At 45.5% G+C, this 13652-nt stretch overlaps 1 protein-coding gene across 1 annotated transcript in view; it reads left to right on the forward strand.

Annotated features, from left to right (window-relative positions):
* fzd6 (frizzled class receptor 6) overlaps positions 1-3937 on the forward strand; it is a gene marked incomplete at its 3' end in the record, with an annotated part of 31091 nt that extends 27154 nt beyond the window's left edge. Inside the window, 2 exon segments of the mRNA NM_200561.2 lie at positions 705-716; positions 3908-3937.
* Between the last annotated feature and the right edge of the window lie 9715 nt (positions 3938-13652).

Genomic DNA, 13652 nt, shown 5'->3' on the forward strand with positions numbered 1-13652 from the left:
ATCATTATCATGCTCTACACCAGGAGCTCCCTCAAATACTGGGCAGCCAAAGCATTGAGGGCTTTGTAGGTAAACAGTAACATTGTAAATTAAATATTTAATAGGGAGTCAATGCACTGAAAGAACAGGAGTAATGATTTCTTGGTTCTAGAAAGCACTCTAGCAGCTGCATTTTGAACCAGCTGCAGTTTGTTAGTGAGGCCAGCAGGGCAACCACCTAGTAACTCATTACAGTAGTCTAACCGAGAGGTCATGAAAGCATGACTAAGCTTTTCTGCATCAGTTATTGATAGTTTGGCAACATTAAGATGAAGAAATGGAGTTTTGCAGATGCGTTATCTGGCTTTACACAGGTTGCTGTCAGAAATGGCCCCAAAATTACTGACTGAAGATGAGGACTAGGTTAGGGCACACTTGTCAGCTCTACAAAGCTGACCAATCACAGCTTGCTCTCTTCACTGAGGTGTGCATCAGTGTCTGACTGCCACAGCAAGGGCTGTGTGACAATCCAAAGGGTTGTGCTGAAGTATACTTGTGTGCTTGATGCAGAAGTATATAACATGCTACATTTTGATGGTAAAATAACCCTTTAAACCAGGGGTGTCAACTCAATTCCTGGAGGGCTGAAGCCCTGAACAGTTTAGTTCCAACCCTGCTCCAACACACTTACCTGTAGGTTTCAAACAAGCCTGAAGGACTCAATTAGTTTGATCAGGTGTGTTAAATTAGGGTTGGAACTAAACTGTGCAGAGCTGCGGCTCTTTTGGAACAGAGTTTGACACCCGTGTTAAACGATGGCTGTTAAGTATTCAAACATTAAATGAACGCAGCAAGTGAAAAACGGATTTGAAAATGCATCAGGATATAAAGCACTTTACAGCAGCTTGACATTTTTAGAAAATATTTGCATAGCTACCCAGTATATTAAAGATCAGGGAACAAAACAACACAAGTGTTACACAGCCCCATAAATGTCAAACTTGTGTATAACTGAATCACATAATGGCCTACTGCTGAAATGCTCATTAACATGTCAAACCTAGTGATTATTTTGAGAGCAATACAGACTATTAGTTTATTAAATTCAATCATGCGACTAGTTTATTAGAGCATATATAGACTAAGAAATCATACAACAGTACCCTGGACAGCAGTGCCACTCTAAAGCTTTAGAGCAAAGTCCAATTATTGAAAGTTGACTTTCTACCGTAGGCTTCGATAAGCATTTCTTATTTGCTTTATTCGATGCGCAGCAGGAAAGTCTGCATGTAGTCATTGGTTTAGTTCTCTCCTGGATCAGAGCGAGATTTGTGCTACCAAATACAGTGCTGCATGCAATAAATTTGCGTCAGTCAGGCGAATTAAAGGTCTCAAATGCTCAGGATGTCAATGAAATTATTAAACTCACCATTAATAAAATAATAGGCCATTTCATTATTTTAGATGACTGGTTAGAAAATAAACCATGTATAAAATAAGTCAATAAAATAACTGAGATATTCACTTCTCTTCCAGAGAGTGCTCTATTGTTTAAACCCTTTTAAAACTATTGTTAGACCAGGCAGCACTAATACGGTTTTATTTTCCACTCATGCTGCAACAGCTCTTTTTAACATTACACAACCCATCAGTAGTTGCCTTTAATGCAATGTAAACCGCTCCCTTTGTTCAATTAAACTCAATAGCTGAAACACTTTCAAGTTAATAAAAACAAAAGCAACCAAGTGTCTAAACACTGCTATGCTGCTCTATCATATTGGGGTGCTACATATAGGTACATGTTACAGCACCTTTTTTAGAGGTCGTATGTTGCGTGCCTCTGGCTTAATTTTATTTGGAGGGAAAATGACAAATGCAACAATTAAATGTTTGCAGGGGAATAAAGGTATTTAAGATCTTTGAACATGACAATTAAACTATGATAATGTATCAATAGTGCATTTATTACAATAGCAGAAATATATTTACTTTGGCAACCCCAGATTGATAAAGGGATGAAGCCAAAAAGAAATGAATGATTACGCATAGATGTTGACAGATGTTTGATACCTCTGACCCTGCTGATTTCACTTTTGCACACATTATACAGTGTCACTTTGTTTTATCTGCAGCTCCACTGACTGTAAAATGCTTCCACACAGAACATGAATTTTTTTTTTGACTGGTGGAGGACCAAGAAATGGCTCAGCAGCAGTCTCACTCTTTTTGACTTTCTGGGTGCCCAAATGTATATAAGGAGTTTCAAGTTAAGTGACGGAAAGCTATGCTAAGGTTAACTAGCCTATAGCATATATCTTGCTGTCTGCAAAAGACAGTAATTTAGACGTACCATATAACTCCTATAAGTGCATACTATTCGACACAACTGCACAAGCATCATTTTAACCTTTATAAACGAACGTTAACGTTACTCTGTCATCAGTCTATTGTCTAAATTACCATGCTAACAGAGCTAACGTTGCGTAAACGGAGCACCCGATTGCAGATGTCAAAAATGCAGCGTAATGGAATATCCCGATCAAACTCCGCTTCAACTACGCTACAAGTTTAAAAACTGCATCTGGAACTCAAGGTACAAAACTCTATTTAACAAAAATAGTGATGCAGTAAAGTGTTTTCACTCAGCTGAGCCTTCTCGGTTCCTGTGGAGAAGCTTGTGCCAGACACCTTTTACCTCCGCCCCACCCTGCGACTTCTGACTGAGCCCCTCTCTCTCTCTCTCTCTCTCTCTCTCTCTCTCACGGACATGCACTGGTCTCATGAGGAAATGCTGCTTTTTGATGTTTTTCTTGCTCCCGAAAACATATATTTTTTCTAGTATTTGTTCGAAATAAGTATTCGTAAAAACACTCTATTCGTGCCTTTCCGAATACTGCATTTGGGTTCGGCTCCACCCTTAATATATATAAATGACGCTTGATGGCTAGTTTAAATGAGTTTAGATTAAGTTCATTGTCTCCTTTCCATAAGATCGAGATGGCAGTTTTATCTGGATTAGCCTAAACATTGATCCTAACTCTTTGCCCCACTGTGTCCTGTCCCATATGGATTGTGGGGAGGGACTCGGACTGGTGCATGAACCTGAAGATCAGAAAGGCTGGGAGTGCATGGCCTAAACTGTTCTAGAATCCTTTGGTTACTTGTCCTGAATAGTAAAAGAAGAAAGCAGTGGGTGTCTACATCAGCAGTAACTAAATCTACTTTTTATAAATTGAAACGGCCCTAACCAACCCCCACCCCTAAACGACCAAAAGAGGCTTGGCATGTATTTAGATGCTCATCTACTTTTCTATCGAAAGATAGCTCTAACCAAAAGCGGTTTGGTTTTTACTTGAATCTCTTTCATCTCAGATCAACTATTTGATCTTTCTTTCACCTTTATCATTGTTTCCTGTATCTACATCTTTGTTTCCTGGATTTCTTTAGTATTCTTTGAAAAACTTTCTTAGGTTTCACAATCATTTGATCTTTTAAAACACTAGCCTGTTATTTTGGATCAATGTCATCTACTTGGATACTATCTTTCATTATTTGAATAAAATCAGAAATAGGATTTAAATCCTCTTCGTCTACTTGTTTCTAGACTGGAATATAGCACTGGCCCACACCTAACCCTAACCGCAAGGGATTCTAACCCACTCATTAACTGAACTGTTAGTAATCAAAGCAGCAAATTCATTAAAGCATTTAAGGAAAATTGAGGGAGGGTATTTATTTACAATTAGGTTGATTTAGTCAAACAAACTTCAGTTTTGTAACTGAAGAACAAACCTAAAGTCAAACAATTCTTGGATCATCTTGATTTCTCAATTTTGAATACTCTCCTACTCCTAGACTGTAATAGCCCTCACCCACCCCTACACCTAACTACAAGGTGTATTTTGGATCTATAGAAAGGGGAAAATGAAATGGCAATTTAATCTTAACCTAAAAATTAACCAACTCTTTGCTTACCTCTGTGTCCTGTCCCATATGGACTGTGATGGACTCAAGACTGGTGTGTGAACCTGAAGCCCAGAAAGGCTGAAGTGCATGGCCTAAAAAGGTCTAACATCCTTGGGTTCCTCTTTCTGAACTGTCAAGTAGAAAAATATAGCAGCAAATATGGCCCAACATAAGCAGTAACTAAATTTTAATGCGGATGAAACAGCCCTAACCAACCCCCACCCCTAAACAACAGAAAGCTTGGCATGTGTTTGGATCATGTTAATACTTTTTTATAAATAGAATCTGCTAACCCAACCAAAAAGTTTTATTCAGATCATTTTAATGTCAGATCATCTATTGGATCTTCCATATGCGTCATGGTTTCATTTTATCTACATCTTGGTCATCTGGATTTCCTTAGTGCAATCTTTGAAAACTCTAAGTTTAACAATCCTCATCTTTTTTTCTCTCTCTCTTCAAACACTAGCCTTATCTTGGATCGATGTCATCTACTTGGATACTATGTCACTTGAATCATCATTTATTCCCATCCACACACCAATCATGGATCTTTCACCAAGATTATTCAATGTTCAGTTCTTTCTTGCATTCTTAACCAGCATTTTGAATCCTCTTCATCTACTTTTTTTGTAGACCAAAATATACCACTGTCTTACATGTAACACTAACCGCAATGGTTTCTTAACCAATCCTAAACAACTTCTCAAGCAACAAATCATTGTTTAAAGCATTGAAGGAAAATTGACTAAACCATGTCTACCCTTAAGTCAAACCTAATTGTATATAACAACCTTCCCTCAAACTTAACCCTAAAACCAGATGTTTTGTAACTGAAGAACATAAAACTATTTTAACACACAACCCTAAACAAAATCTGGTCATTTCTTAAGTTGAGAACATTACCCCTACTGAACTCTACCCCAGTATACTGAATTAGTAGTTAATTATTAATATATTATTATAATTTATAAATATATAAATGGGTAGTCAACTAGGGGTAGTCAACTAGGGGTAGTCAACTAGGGGTAGTCAACTAGGGGTAGTCAACTAGGGGTAGTCAACTAGGGGTAGTCAACTAGGGGTAGTCAACTAGGGGTTAGGGTTAGGGTTAGGGTTAGGGGTTAGGGTTAGGGTTAGGGTTAGGGTTAGGGTTAGGGTTAGGGTTAGGGTTAGGGTTAGGGTTAGGGTTAGGGTTAGGGTTAGGGTTAGGGTTAGGGTTAGGGTTAGGGTTAGGGTTAGGGTTAGGGTTAGGGTTAGGGTTAGGGTTAGGGTTAGGGTTAGGGTTAGGGTTAGGGTTAGGGTTAGGGTTAGGGTTAGGGTTAGGGTTAGGGTTAGGGTTAGGGTTAGGGTTAGGGTTAGGGTTAGGGTTAGGGTTAGGGTTAGGGTTAGGGTTAGGGTTAGGGTTAGGGTTAGGGTTAGGGTTAGGGTTAGGGTTAGGGTTAGGGTTAGGGTTAGGGTTAGGGTTAGGGTTAGGGTTAGGGTTAGGGTTAGGGTTAGGGTTAGGGTTAGGGTTAGGGTTAGGGTTAGGGTTAGGGTTAGGGTTAGGGTTAGGGTTAGGGTTAGGGTTAGGGTTAGGGTTAGGGTTAGGGTTAGGGTTAGGGTTAGGGTTAGGGTTAGGGTTAGGGTTAGGGTTAGGGTTAGGGTTAGGGTTAGGGTTAGGGTTAGGGTTAGGGTTAGGGTTAGGGTTAGGGTTAGGGTTAGGGTTAGGGTTAGGGTTAGGGTTAGGGTTAGGGTTAGGGTTAGGGTTAGGGTTAGGGTTAGGGTTAGGGTTAGGGTTAGGGTTAGGGTTAGGGTTAGGGTTAGGGTTAGGGTTAGGGTTAGGGTTAGGGTTAGGGTTAGGGTTAGGGTTAGGGTTAGGGTTAGGGTTAGGGTTAGGGTTAGGGTTAGGGTTAGGGTTAGGGTTAGGGTTAGGGTTAGGGTTAGGGTTAGGGTTAGGGTTAGGGTTAGGGTTAGGGTTAGGGTTAGGGTTAGGGTTAGGGTTAGGGTTAGGGTTAGGGTTAGGGTTAGGGTTAGGGTTAGGGTTAGGGTTAGGGTTAGGGTTAGGGTTAGGGTTAGGGTTAGGGTTAGGGTTAGGGTTAGGGTTAGGGTTAGGGTTAGGGTTAGGGTTAGGGTTAGGGTTAGGGTTAGGGTTAGGGTTAGGGTTAGGGTTAGGGTTAGGGTTAGGGTTAGGGTTAGGGTTAGGGTTAGGGTTAGGGTTAGGGTTAGGGTTAGGGTTAGGGTTAGGGTTAGGGTTAGGGTTAGGGTTAGGGTTAGGGTTAGGGTTAGGGTTAGGGTTAGGGTTAGGGTTAGGGTTAGGGTTAGGGTTAGGGTTAGGGTTAGGGTTAGGGTTAGGGTTAGGGTTAGGGTTAGGGTTAGGGTTAGGGTTAGGGTTAGGGTTAGGGTTAGGGTTAGGGTTAGGGTTAGGGTTAGGGTTAGGGTTAGGGTTAGGGTTAGGGTTAGGGTTAGGGTTAGGGTTAGGGTTAGGGTTAGGGTTAGGGTTAGGGTTAGGGTTAGGGTTAGGGTTAGGGTTAGGGTTAGGGTTAGGGTTAGGGTTAGGGTTAGGGTTAGGGTTAGGGTTAGGGTTAGGGTTAGGGTTAGGGTTAGGGTTAGGGTTAGGGTTAGGGTTAGGGTTAGGGTTAGGGTTAGGGTTAGGGTTAGGGTTAGGGTTAGGGTTAGGGTTAGGGTTAGGGTTAGGGTTAGGGTTAGGGTTAGGGTTAGGGTTAGGGTTAGGGTTAGGGTTAGGGTTAGGGTTAGGGTTAGGGTTAGGGTTAGGGTTAGGGTTAGGGTTAGGGTTAGGGTTAGGGTTAGGGTTAGGGTTAGGGTTAGGGTTAGGGTTAGGGTTAGGGTTAGGGTTAGGGTTAGGGTTAGGGTTAGGGTTAGGGTTAGGGTTAGGGTTAGGGTTAGGGTTAGGGTTAGGGTTAGGGTTAGGGTTAGGGTTAGGGTTAGGGTTAGGGTTAGGGTTAGGGTTAGGGTTAGGGTTAGGGTTAGGGTTAGGGTTAGGGTTAGGGTTAGGGTTAGGGTTAGGGTTAGGGTTAGGGTTAGGGTTAGGGTTAGGGTTAGGGTTAGGGTTAGGGTTAGGGTTAGGGTTAGGGTTAGGGTTAGGGTTAGGGTTAGGGTTAGGGTTAGGGTTAGGGTTAGGGTTAGGGTTAGGGTTAGGGTTAGGGTTAGGGTTAGGGTTAGGGTTAGGGTTAGGGTTAGGGTTAGGGTTAGGGTTAGGGTTAGGGTTAGGGTTAGGGTTAGGGTTAGGGTTAGGGTTAGGGTTAGGGTTAGGGTTAGGGTTAGGGTTAGGGTTAGGGTTAGGGTTAGGGTTAGGGTTAGGGTTAGGGTTAGGGTTAGGGTTAGGGTTAGGGTTAGGGTTAGGGTTAGGGTTAGGGTTAGGGTTAGGGTTAGGGTTAGGGTTAGGGTTAGGGTTAGGGTTAGGGTTAGGGTTAGGGTTAGGGTTAGGGTTAGGGTTAGGGTTAGGGTTAGGGTTAGGGTTAGGGTTAGGGTTAGGGTTAGGGTTAGGGTTAGGGTTAGGGTTAGGGTTAGGGTTAGGGTTAGGGTTAGGGTTAGGGTTAGGGTTAGGGTTAGGGTTAGGGTTAGGGTTAGGGTTAGGGTTAGGGTTAGGGTTAGGGTTAGGGTTAGGGTTAGGGTTAGGGTTAGGGTTAGGGTTAGGGTTAGGGTTAGGGTTAGGGTTAGGGTTAGGGTTAGGGTTAGGGTTAGGGTTAGGGTTAGGGTTAGGGTTAGGGTTAGGGTTAGGGTTAGGGTTAGGGTTAGGGTTAGGGTTAGGGTTAGGGTTAGGGTTAGGGTTAGGGTTAGGGTTAGGGTTAGGGTTAGGGTTAGGGTGTTAGGGTTAGGGTTAGGGTTAGGGTTAGGGTTAGGGTTAGGGTTAGGGTTAGGGTTAGGGTTAGGGTTAGGGTTAGGGTTAGGGTTAGGGTTAGGGTTAGGGTTAGGGTTAGGGTTAGGGTTAGGGTTAGGGTTAGGGTTAGGGTTAGGGTTAGGGTTAGGGTTAGGGTTAGGGTTAGGGTTAGGGTTAGGGTTAGGGTTAGGGTTAGGGTTAGGGTTAGGGTTAGGGTTAGGGTTAGGGTTAGGGTTAGGGTTAGGGTTAGGGTTAGGGTTAGGGTTAGGGTTAGGGTTAGGGTTAGGGTTAGGGTTAGGGTTAGGGTTAGGGTTAGGGTTAGGGTTAGGGTTAGGGTTAGGGTTAGGGTTAGGGTTAGGGTTAGGGTTAGGGTTAGGGTTAGGGTTAGGGTTAGGGTTAGGGTTAGGGTTAGGGTTAGGGTTAGGGTTAGGGTTAGGGTTAGGGTTAGGGTTAGGGTTAGGGTTAGGGTTAGGGTTAGGGTTAGGGTTAGGGTTAGGGTTAGGGTTAGGGTTAGGGTTAGGGTTAGGGTTAGGGTTAGGGTTAGGGTTAGGGTTAGGGTTAGGGTTAGGGTTAGGGTTAGGGTTAGGGTTAGGGTTAGGGTTAGGGTTAGGGTTAGGGTTAGGGTTAGGGTTAGGGTTAGGGTTAGGGTTAGGGTTAGGGTTAGGGTTAGGGTTAGGGTTAGGGTTAGGGTTAGGGTTAGGGTTAGGGTTAGGGTTAGGGTTAGGGTTAGGGTTAGGGTTAGGGTTAGGGTTAGGGTTAGGGTTAGGGTTAGGGTTAGGGTTAGGGTTAGGGTTAGGGTTAGGGTTAGGGTTAGGGTTAGGGTTAGGGTTAGGGTTAGGGTTAGGGTTAGGGTTAGGGTTAGGGTTAGGGTTAGGGTTAGGGTTAGGGTTAGGGTTAGGGTTAGGGTTAGGGTTAGGGTTAGGGTTAGGGTTAGGGTTAGGGTTAGGGTTAGGGTTAGGGTTAGGGTTAGGGTTAGGGTTAGGGTTAGGGTTAGGGTTAGGGTTAGGGTTAGGGTTAGGGTTAGGGTTAGGGTTAGGGTTAGGGTTAGGGTTAGGGTTAGGGTTAGGGTTAGGGTTAGGGTTAGGGTTAGGGTTAGGGTTAGGGTTAGGGTTAGGGTTAGGGTTAGGGTTAGGGTTAGGGTTAGGGTTAGGGTTAGGGTTAGGGTTAGGGTTAGGGTTAGGGTTAGGGTTAGGGTTAGGGTTAGGGTTAGGGTTAGGGTTAGGGTTAGGGTTAGGGTTAGGGTTAGGGTTAGGGTTAGGGTTAGGGTTAGGGTTAGGGTTAGGGTTAGGGTTAGGGTTAGGGTTAGGGTTAGGGTTAGGGTTAGGGTTAGGGTTAGGGTTAGGGTTAGGGTTAGGGTTAGGGTTAGGGTTAGGGTTAGGGTTAGGGTTAGGGTTAGGGTTAGGGTTAGGGTTAGGGTTAGGGTTAGGGTTAGGGTTAGGGTTAGGGTTAGGGTTAGGGTTAGGGTTAGGGTTAGGGTTAGGGTTAGGGTTAGGGTTAGGGTTAGGGTTAGGGTTAGGGTTAGGGTTAGGGTTAGGGTTAGGGTTAGGGTTAGGGTTAGGGTTAGGGTTAGGGTTAGGGTTAGGGTTAGGGTTAGGGTTAGGGTTAGGGTTAGGGTTAGGGTTAGGGTTAGGGTTAGGGTTAGGGTTAGGGTTAGGGTTAGGGTTAGGGTTAGGGTTAGGGTTAGGGTTAGGGTTAGGGTTAGGGTTAGGGTTAGGGTTAGGGTTAGGGTTAGGGTTAGGGTTAGGGTTAGGGTTAGGGTTAGGGTTAGGGTTAGGGTTAGGGTTAGGGTTAGGGTTAGGGTTAGGGTTAGGGTTAGGGTTAGGGTTAGGGTTAGGGTTAGGGTTAGGGTTAGGGTTAGGGTTAGGGTTAGGGTTAGGGTTAGGGTTAGGGTTAGGGTTAGGGTTAGGGTTAGGGTTAGGGTTAGGGTTAGGGTTAGGGTTAGGGTTAGGGTTAGGGTTAGGGTTAGGGTTAGGGTTAGGGTTAGGGTTAGGGTTAGGGTTAGGGTTAGGGTTAGGGTTAGGGTTAGGGTTAGGGTTAGGGTTAGGGTTAGGGTTAGGGTTAGGGTTAGGGTTAGGGTTAGGGTTAGGGTTAGGGTTAGGGTTAGGGTTAGGGTTAGGGTTAGGGTTAGGGTTAGGGTTAGGGTTAGGGTTAGGGTTAGGGTTAGGGTTAGGGTTAGGGTTAGGGTTAGGGTTAGGGTTAGGGTTAGGGTTAGGGTTAGGGTTAGGGTTAGGGTTAGGGTTAGGGTTAGGGTTAGGGTTAGGGTTAGGGTTAGGGTTAGGGTTAGGGTTAGGGTTAGGGTTAGGGTTAGGGTTAGGGTTAGGGTTAGGGTTAGGGTTAGGGTTAGGGTTAGGGTTAGGGTTAGGGTTAGGGTTAGGGTTAGGGTTAGGGTTAGGGTTAGGGTTAGGGTTAGGGTTAGGGTTAGGGTTAGGGTTAGGGTTAGGGTTAGGGTTAGGGTTAGGGTTAGGGTTAGGGTTAGGGTTAGGGTTAGGGTTAGGGTTAGGGTTAGGGTTAGGGTTAGGGTTAGGGTTAGGGTTAGGGTTAGGGTTAGGGTTAGGGTTAGGGTTAGGGTTAGGGTTAGGGTTAGGGTTAGGGTTAGGGTTAGGGTTAGGGTTAGGGTTAGGGTTAGGGTTAGGGTTAGGGTTAGGGTTAGGGTTAGGGTTAGGGTTAGGGTTAGGGTTAGGGTTAGGGTTAGGGTTAGGGTTAGGGTTAGGGTTAGGGTTAGGGTTAGGGTTAGGGTTAGGGTTAGGGTTAGGGTTAGGGTTAGGGTTAGGGTTAGGGTTAGGGTTAGGGTTAGGGTTAGGGTTAGGGTTAGGGTTAGGGTTAGGGTTAGGGTTAGGGTTAGGGTTAGGGTTAGGGTTAGGGTTAGGGTTAGGGTTAGGGTTAGGGTTAGGGTTAGGGTTAGGGTTAGGGTTAGGGTTAGGGTTAGGGTTAGGGTTAGGGTTAGGGTTAGGGTTAGGGTTAGGGTTAGGGTTAGGGTTAGGGTTAGGGTTAGGGTTAGGGTTAGGGTTAGGGTTAGGGTTAGGGTTAGGGTTAGGGTTAGGGTTAGGGTTAGGGTTAGGGTTAGGGTTAGGGTTAGGGTTAGGGTTAGGGTTAGGGTTAGGGTTAGGGTTAGGGTTAGGGTTAGGGTTAGGGTTAGGGTTAGGGTTAGGGTTAGGGTTAGGGTTAGGGTTAGGGTTAGGGTTAGGGTTAGGGTTAGGGTTAGGGTTAGGGTTAGGGTTAGGGTTAGGGTTAGGGTTAGGGTTAGGGTTAGGGTTAGGGTTAGGGTTAGGGTTAGGGTTAGGGTTAGGGTTAGGGTTAGGGTTAGGGTTAGGGTTAGGGTTAGGGTTAGGGTTAGGGTTAGGGTTAGGGTTAGGGTTAGGGTTAGGGTTAGGGTTAGGGTTAGGGTTAGGGTTAGGGTTAGGGTTAGGGTTAGGGTTAGGGTTAGGGTTAGGGTTAGGGTTAGGGTTAGGGTTAGGGTTAGGGTTAGGGTTAGGGTTAGGGTTAGGGTTAGGGTTAGGGTTAGGGTTAGGGTTAGGGTTAGGGTTAGGGTTAGGGTTAGGGTTAGGGTTAGGGTTAGGGTTAGGGTTAGGGTTAGGGTTAGGGTTAGGGTTAGGGTTAGGGTTAGGGTTAGGGTTAGGGTTAGGGTTAGGGTTAGGGTTAGGGTTAGGGTTAGGGTTAGGGTTAGGGTTAGGGTTAGGGTTAGGGTTAGGGTTAGGGTTAGGGTTAGGGTTAGGGTTAGGGTTAGGGTTAGGGTTAGGGTTAGGGTTAGGGTTAGGGTTAGGGTTAGGGTTAGGGTTAGGGTTAGGGTTAGGGTTAGGGTTAGGGTTAGGGTTAGGGTTAGGGTTAGGGTTAGGGTTAGGGTTAGGGTTAGGGTTAGGGTTAGGGTTAGGGTTAGGGTTAGGGTTAGGGTTAGGGTTAGGGTTAGGGTTAGGGTTAGGGTTAGGGTTAGGGTTAGGGTTAGGGTTAGGGTTAGGGTTAGGGTTAGGGTTAGGGTTAGGGTTAGGGTTAGGGTTAGGGTTAGGGTTAGGGTTAGGGTTAGGGTTAGGGTTAGGGTTAGGGTTAGGGTTAGGGTTAGGGTTAGGGTTAGGGTTAGGGTTAGGGTTAGGGTTAGGGTTAGGGTTAGGGTTAGGGTTAGGGTTAGGGTTAGGGTTAGGGTTAGGGTTAGGGTTAGGGTTAGGGTTAGGGTTAGGGTTAGGGTTAGGGTTAGGGTTAGGGTTAGGGTTAGGGTTAGGGTTAGGGTTAGGGTTAGGGTTAGGGTTAGGGTTAGGGTTAGGGTTAGGGTTAGGGTTAGGGTTAGGGTTAGGGTTAGGGTTAGGGTTAGGGTTAGGGTTAGGGTTAGGGTTAGGGTTAGGGTTAGGGTTAGGGTTAGGGTTAGGGTTAGGGTTAGGGTTAGGGTTAGGGTTAGGGTTAGGGTTAGGGTTAGGGTTAGGGTTAGGGTTAGGGTTAGGGTTAGGGTTAGGGTTAGGGTTAGGGTTAGGGTTAGGGTTAGGGTTAGGGTTAGGGTTAGGGTTAGGGTTAGGGTTAGGGTTAGGGTTAGGGTTAGGGTTAGGGTTAGGGTTAGGGTTAGGGTTAGGGTTAGGGTTAGGGTTAGGGTTAGGGTTAGGGTTAGGGTTAGGGTTAGGGTTAGGGTTAGGGTTAGGGTTAGGGTTAGGGTTAGGGTTAGGGTTAGGGTTAGGGTTAGGGTTAGGGTTAGGGTTAGGGTTAGGGTTAGGGTTAGGGTTAGGGTTAGGGTTAGGGTTAGGGTTAGGGTTAGGGTTAGGGTTAGGGTTAGGGTTAGGGTTAGGGTTAGGGTTAGGGTTAGGGTTAGGGTTAGGGTTAGGGTTAGGGTTAGGGTTAGGGTTAGGGTTAGGGTTAGGGTTAGGGTTAGGGTTAGGGTTAGGGTTAGGGTTAGGGTTAGGGTTAGGGTTAGGGTTAGGGTTAGGGTTAGGGTTAGGGTTAGGGTTAGGGTTAGGTTAGGGTTAGGGTTAGGGTTAGGGTTAGGGTTAGGGTTAGGGTTAGGGTTAGGGTTAGGGTTAGGGTTAGGGTTAGGGTTAGGGTTAGGGTTAGGTTAGGGTTAGGGTTAGGGTTAGGGTTAGGGTTAGGGTTAGGGTTAGGGTTAGGGTTAGGGTTAGGGTTAGGGTTAGGGTTAGGGTTAGGGTTAGGGTTAGGGTTAGGGTTAGGGTTAGGGTTAGGGTTAGGGTTAGGGTTAGGGTTAGGGTTAGGGTTAGGGTTAGGGTTAGGGTTAGGGTTAGGGTTAGGGTTAGGGTTAGGGTTAGGGTTAGGGTTAGGGTTAGGGTTAGGGTTAGGGTTAGGGTTAGGGTTAGGGTTAGGGTTAGGGTTAGGGTTAGGGTTAGGGTTAGGGTTAGGGTTAGGTTAGGGTTAGGGTTAGGGTTAGGGTTAGGTTAGGGTTAGGGTTAGGGTTAGGGTTAGGGTTAGGGTTAGGGTTAGGGTTAGGGTTAGGGTTAGGGTTAGGGTTAGGGTTAGGGTTAGGGTTAGGGTTAGGGTTAGGGTTAGGGTTAGGGTTAGGGTTAGGGTTAGGGTTAGGGTTAGGGTTAGGGTTAGGGTTAGGGTTAGGGTTAGGGTTAGGGTTAGGGTTAGGGTTAGGGTTAGGGTTAGGGTTAGGGTTAGGGTTAGGGTTAGGGTTAGGGTTAGGGTTAGGGTTAGGGTTAGGGTTAGGGTTAGGGTTAGGGTTAGGGTTAGGGTTAGGGTTAGGGTTAGGGTTAGGGTTAGGGTTAGGGTTAGGGTTAGGGTTAGGGTTAGGGTTAGGGTTAGGGTTAGGGTTAGGGTTAGGGTTAGGGTTAGGGTTAGGGTTAGGGTTAGGGTTAGGGTTAGGGTTAGGGTTAGGGTTAGGGTTAGGGTTAGGGTTAGGGTTAGGGTTAGGGTTAGGGTTAGGGTTAGGGTTAGGGTTAGGGTTAGGGTTAGGGTTAGG

The sequence above is a fragment of the Danio rerio genome, chromosome 16, assembly GCF_049306965.1.
Source record: "Danio rerio strain Tuebingen ecotype United States chromosome 16, GRCz12tu, whole genome shotgun sequence".
In the NCBI taxonomy this organism is placed as follows: Eukaryota; Metazoa; Chordata; class Actinopteri; order Cypriniformes; family Danionidae; genus Danio; species Danio rerio.